Raw genomic sequence first — 6,649 nt, 5'->3', positions numbered from 1 at the left:
GGAGCGTGGCGTGGCGTGAGCGTGGCGTGAGCGTGGCGTGAGCGTGGCGTGAGCGTAGCGTGGCGTGAGCGTAGCGTGGCGTGGCGTGAGCGTGGCGTGAGCGTGGCGTGGCGGCTGCGTGGCGTTTTCTATGTCTTTGCACACCAGACACGTGTCTGATGCGGCGCTGCTGCTGCTGCTAGCCTTGTCTGGACTCACTAGAGTGCTGAACGATGTACATACAACCTATACAAGAACATAACATACAGAATACGCTAACACACCAAAAAACATAAAACAACTGACACAGCAAATCTTTCAACGTCGACCACAATCCTAAACACATCAGGCAGAACATCTGCAGCCAGATGTTCTGCCTCCAAGTCAATCATCATCCTCTTAAAAGCGACCAATGAGAGCAGCTCAGTGAGTTTCATGGATTCCTGTAACATGTTCCAGGCAGAGGAAGCAGCAAACATAAAGCCGACACGCCCACGCCACACGCAGCTGACACGCCCACGCCACACAGCCGACACGCCACGCCATGCAGCTGACACGCCCACGCCACACACAGCCGACACGCTCACGCCATGCAGCCGACACGCAGCCGACACGCTCACGCCACATGCAGCCGACACGCAGCTGACACGCTCACGCCATGCAGCCAGTGTGCAGGAGGCCTGGCTTCATCAGGACACTTTGTGTCCACAAATATATACTGTCTTTATATTTTTGTATTTAATTTAATCTCTCTTTTATCTGTTTCTGGTCTCTACCGACTCAAAGAATGTCTAATAAGGGAAGAAGTAACTCTCTCGTTACTTCTGTCTTCTGACCTGGTTGCAGTTCCACCAGAGATCCATATAGGGGGCGCTCACAGGCCAGTGCAGAATGAATGGGCCTCTATGGAGCTGTACCCCTCAACATCCACTTTTCTCAGGATATCATTGTTGTCTAGTAATCTGAATGTTGCATTTGAAAGAGGAGGCTAAGAAAATACACACTGCTGGGTGTTAGATTATTTAAAGAGGCTTTTTTGTTCTAAAAAGCCTTTTAAAATGTCAATGATGTCATACACATATACGGCCAGAGATGCTGCTTTACAGCAAGCTCTGAGTCAGGTTAGACTCTCTCTGTTAATACAACACAGCTGACAGGTTAGACTCTCTCTGTTAATACAACACAGCTGACAGGTTAGACTCTCTGTTAATACAACACAGCTGACAGGTTAGACTCTCTCTGTTAATACAACACAGCTGACAGGTTAGACTCTCTGTTAATACAACACAGCTGACAGGTTAGACTCTCCCTGTTAATACAACACAGCTGACAGGTTAGTCTCTCCCTGTTAATACAACACAGCTGACAGGTTAGTCTCTCTGTTAATACAACACAGCTGACAGGTTAGACTCTCTGTTAATACAACACAGCTGACAGGTTAGACTCTCTCTGTTAATACACGTGCTAGAAAGAGGTTTGCTAATGTTTTAAAGACCACGCTGAAATATTCACATTCTGGTTCTGCTTTGGATGCCGTCAAGCGGGATCTCTGATCGTAATCAGTCCTTCACTGACCAATCAGCATTCATTAGCAGAATGCTAGCGTGTTATGGGCAACAACGACTCAACCTGTAAGAAATCAAAAGGACACAAGTACTCGTTCATTCAACTTTTGACCATCTAGCTCCATATACTCCCATTCATTTAGCCATCTAGCTCCATAGACTCCCATTCATTAAGCATCTAGCTCCATATACTCCCATTCATTTAGCCATCTAGCTCCATAGACTCCCATTCATTTAGCATCTAGCTCCATAGACTCCCATTCATTTAGCATCTAGCTCCATAGAGTCCCATTCATTTAGCATCTAGCTCCATAGACTCCCATTCATTTAGCATCTAGCTCCATAGACTCCCATTCATTTAGCATCTAGCTCCATAGAGTCCCATTCATTTAGCCTCTAGCTCCATAGAGTCCCATTCATTTAGCATCTAGCTCCATAGACTCCCATTCATTTAGCATCTAGCTCCATAGAGTCCCATTCATTTAGCCATCTAGCTCCATAGACTCCCATTCATTTAGCATCTAGCTCCATAGACTCCCATTCATTTAGCATCTAGCTCCATAGACTCCCATTCATTTAGCCTCTAGCTCCATAGACTCCCATTCATTTAGCATCTAGCTCCATAGACTCCCATTCATTTAGCATCTAGCTCCATAGACTCCCATTCATTTAGCTCTGGACCGTGATCACCCCCAGTGGAACTCTGGTGGAACTGCAACCAAAGTCGGTACAATGGGGCTGAATATGGAGGCTTTGAATGACTCCTGAGGGAAACATGGGAGAGAACCGGAGCAGGTAGAGTCAGAATCACCAAACCCACCAGACTCCATGTACATAATCACTACTTTTAGTTTGTAATTGAATGGAGAAGATTGTGAAACAGAACAGCTGTAGTTGGACATATAAAGCCAGAGACACAAACTGATGTTTTTACATCATTATTATATTCATATACATTATATTCATATAATGTAGACATGTTGAACAGATGTCCTACCTCTTTATCAGAGTCACAGCGAAGCTGCAGACGCTCAGGTTTCTGCAGAATTTAAACAAATTTAAGTAAAATCCAGGAACACTGTCCTAAAGGCAGCAGTTCTTCATTCTGGATCACCGCTGGAAACCAATGATTGTTTACAGAGCTGAAGAGGAGGAAAGATTTCAGACACTCAGAGGAAGAGTGTTACTCCAACCCCAACCCCAGCTAGGACGGTTTACAGAGAGAGAGGGGGGGTGTCTGTGTGTGTGTGTGTGTCTGTGTGTGTGTGTGTGTGTGTGTGTGTGTGTGTGTGTCTGTGTGTGTCTGTGTGTGTGTGTGTGTGTGTGTGTGTGTGTATGTGTGTGTGTCTGTGTGTGTGTCTGTGTGCTGTGTGTGTCTGTGTGTGTGTGTGTGTCGTGTGTGTGTGTGTGTCTGTGTGTGTGTGTCTGTGTGTGTGTGTGTGTGTGTGTGTGTGAGAGAGTCCAGCTGAATGTAACACCTTCTTATTTCAGTCTAATAATAACTTGCATCAATGTGAGTCTTATTATCACGTCTCAGTTTAATGTCACTTCCCGCCTCAACCTGAACCCACACACACACACACACACACACACACACACACACACACACACACACACACACACACACACACACACACACACAAACACACAGACAGACACACACACACACACACACACACACACACACAGACACAGACACACACACACACGACAGACACACACACACACACACACACACACAGACAGCACACACACACACACACACACACACACACACACAGACACACAGACACACACACACAGACACACACACACACACACAGACACACACACACACACACACACACACACACAGACACACACAGACACACACACACACTCCCCCCCCAACCTGAACTTTTCACCTGAATCTGTTTTTCATATTTCAGCTGAAACTGAACTTTTCTTTGACTGAATCACTTTCAGAGTCAAAATCCAAAGATGACAATAAGTAATGTGTGACAATCCATTATTATAACATGTCTTTATTATAACCTGAGGGTGGCAGGTCTACAGCCAGCAGAATACACAATCAGTGAACACAATCAGTGAACACAATCAGTGTACACAACCAGTGCTCTCATTCCCACCCCTCCTGCTCTGGTGTTTCCCCCTCTCATTCCCCCCTCTCATTCCCCCCCTCTCATTCCCCCTGCTTTTGTGTTCCCCCTCTCATTCCCCCTGGAGTCTCCCCCTTAAACCTCCATGTTCCCCCTGATTGCCTGAGAGCTTCTCCTGTACTATACGGTAACTCCTCTACTATGAGACAGGAAGTCTTGTGGTTATGACCCAATCGTTAGCCTATTGTTATAAAAACGTCTGCTACGGAGCCATAACGTGAGCTACAAGGTAATGGAGCCTTTTATACATTGTCGTGTTTCTTTAGAAATAAACAACGGACAAAAAGAGTCTTTAAACACTTCAGATGTAAAGGTATTCTCTGTCAAAGTGACGTCAGAATGAACCACACATATCCTCGGAGGGTTTGGAGGACTGGTTGAGTCTAAAATAACACCTGAAAACCATCAATGGGCTCATCAGCATGAACTGACTCTAAACCCTCTACACTCCAGAGTCTCCAGTCTACAGTTTGGACTCTCCATAAGATCACACAGCAGCTTAACTCCTGGACCCTGCAGCCTGTAGTTGTTAGTCTGGTCCAGCTCTCTCAGATGGGAGGGGTTGGACTTCAGAGCTGAGGCCAGAGAAGCACAGCCCGTCATCTGTGATCTTACAGTCCTTTAACCTGCAAAGAAGAGGATTTTATCAAACCATCACTGTCCTGTGATAACCTGCAGGAATTGTGGACCGAGATGCACGATAACTTACTGTCAGATTGCAGGGACCCAGTTTCATTCAGCCCGAGATTATTTGTTCTGGGAGATGTTCAATCCTCAGTGGGATGGATAAGCACATAATAAGCTGGGTCCAGACAGTTTAGTGGTAGCCAAATAGATTATTTAAAGAGGATGGAATGAAGGGGTGCCGTCAATCCAGGAGTGGGCTTGTGAGATGGCTAAAAAATGTAAAAGAAAATGGTTTTCTAGATTGGATGTCTAGTAAAGCTGGGATCAGGCCCAACCCTACCCTCGAGCCTGTGCACGTTGTGCCCGAGCCCAGCCCGACATATTAACTGTAATTATGAGCCAGAGCCTGATTTAAACTTGACAATGTTTTTAAATACGTGGGCCGTTATAACTGACGTTCTCAACTACAACTCCTTTTACCTGTGGGTAACGGATCGTAGCAGCAACATCCCCTGCCACCAGCCCTGGAGCCGTATAGGAGACTTTCTAGTCTCGATCACCTAATTAATACTGTCCTTCGCCACAGTCTGCATGCCGACGCACTGGCCAACAACGCATTGGATATAAGAGAGACCATATCTTTCTGCTAAAGGACTCGTGAGATATCTGAAACTATCTGGCCTGGTTGATACAGATGGGGAGACTTAGCACAGTTTACCTGCCACTCAAGTCAATGCAGGACATCCACCCAGAGCTACGGGGGAAGCTGGAGAGGCAGCGCTTTCTCCCCACCCAGTTAGGCTAATAAAGTAATGATTCAAAACACAAATGCCTGATGAAGGGCCCGGCCCGAAGATAGTGGTGGGACGGGTCAGTGCCGAAGTTCGGGCTCTAAACGGGAGAATCTAAACTCTAATGTCTATACAGGAAAATGGGTTAAAGTACCAGAGCTTTCTGGAGGGTTCCCTAAGAAGCTTTGTTTTGGGGGAAAGACATGTATGATGGGCTTATGGTGTTGGCATTTATACATATGTTAATTTGGTTTATAGTGTGTCAAGTTTGTTATTATGCTGTTGTATGGTCTTGATTATTGTACTTGATGTGTCATCTTTTCACTGGCTTTCAGACTCTGCTCAGCGGGTAGAAGAGATTCTGTACCTCAGAGTCTCCAGTCTGAAATGTGGACTCTTCACAACATCACACAGCCACTTCACTCCTGAATCCTGCAGCTTGTTAAAGCTCAGCTCCAGCTCTGTCAGATGAAGACAACTTCCTTCCGTCAGAAGACAGCAAATCAACCTGCAGAGAGGGAATTCTTTAATGGTAATGTTTTCCGCCAAACACATGAAACAAAGCTCTTGTTCCTGCTGTCAGGAGGTCGCCATCATGTCTTCTACGGCGCATGTGTGGAATGTGTCTGTGCTGATTGTACAGAAGGTCCCCAGCTGTCAGAGTCTGTCCTCTGTGAGGGCAGGCTTTTCATGAATGCCATGTTTCCACCTTGACTTTTGGTACCAGCTGCTTTTATCTTTGGCGTTTCCATTGTGGATATAGTCTGCTCGGGCGTAGGCTGGATTATCAAATGACATGCCATGTTAAACTGCGATGACAATCTTCAACGTGACTTTCGCTGATTCTTTCATCAGCAACCAAAGAGAAGAATGTTTTATCTGCACCGATGTATGGCGAAGTTTTGCAGGCTGCTTTTAAAAAAGAAATCTTGGTAGAGTGAATAAAAACATTGCAGTTGCTATTGACGGTAGCTTGACTATTTTAAAAGATGTCTTGTGTAATGCTAGTGACAATTCTCTGACCAATATATGTATCGGCTCGTTTGAAACATGGATCGAGGTGGTACCAAAAAAAGTACCAGGTACTAGCGACAAGTTTTGACAATGGAAAACCAAAAAGAAGCGACTCAAGTTTAGATGTGTCGTACCTCAGAGTCTCCAGTCTGCAGTGTGGACTCTGCAGTCCAGCAGACAGAAGTTTCACTCCTGAATCCTGCAGCTTGTTGTAGCTCAGGTCCAGCTCTCTCAGATGGGAGGGGTTGGACTTCAGAGCTGAGGCCAGAGAAGCACAGCAGATCCCCGGTAGTTCACAGTGATGCAGTCTGTAATAGTCTGTCACATAATTATATTCTGGCAGGTCGATTCAGAGTTCAGGGTAATGGCTGCAAAGTGTCCTCTGGTTTTAAGACCTAACTTGGGAATTATTAATACGAACATACCAGAGGATCTCAGGCTGCTTGTATGGCGTAGAGTGTGGATCGGGCTGCATTTTTCTGTCTGAGCCCGACCCGAGCCTGACACAGTTAAA

The 6,649-nt window shown here is 45.8% G+C and overlaps 1 pseudogene; it reads right to left on the bottom strand.

Annotated features, from left to right (window-relative positions):
• Positions 1-2,541: 2,541 nt before the first annotated feature.
• LOC144514408 (ribonuclease inhibitor-like) overlaps positions 2,542-6,649 on the bottom strand; it is a 6,589-nt pseudogene continuing 2,481 nt past the window's right edge.

Source organism: Sander vitreus, unplaced genomic scaffold (assembly GCF_031162955.1).
Source record: "Sander vitreus isolate 19-12246 unplaced genomic scaffold, sanVit1 ctg570_0, whole genome shotgun sequence".
In the NCBI taxonomy this organism is placed as follows: Eukaryota; Metazoa; Chordata; class Actinopteri; order Perciformes; family Percidae; genus Sander; species Sander vitreus.
The sequence above is the reverse complement of the archived record's forward strand: the minus strand, read 5'-3'. Positions and strand labels throughout refer to the sequence as shown.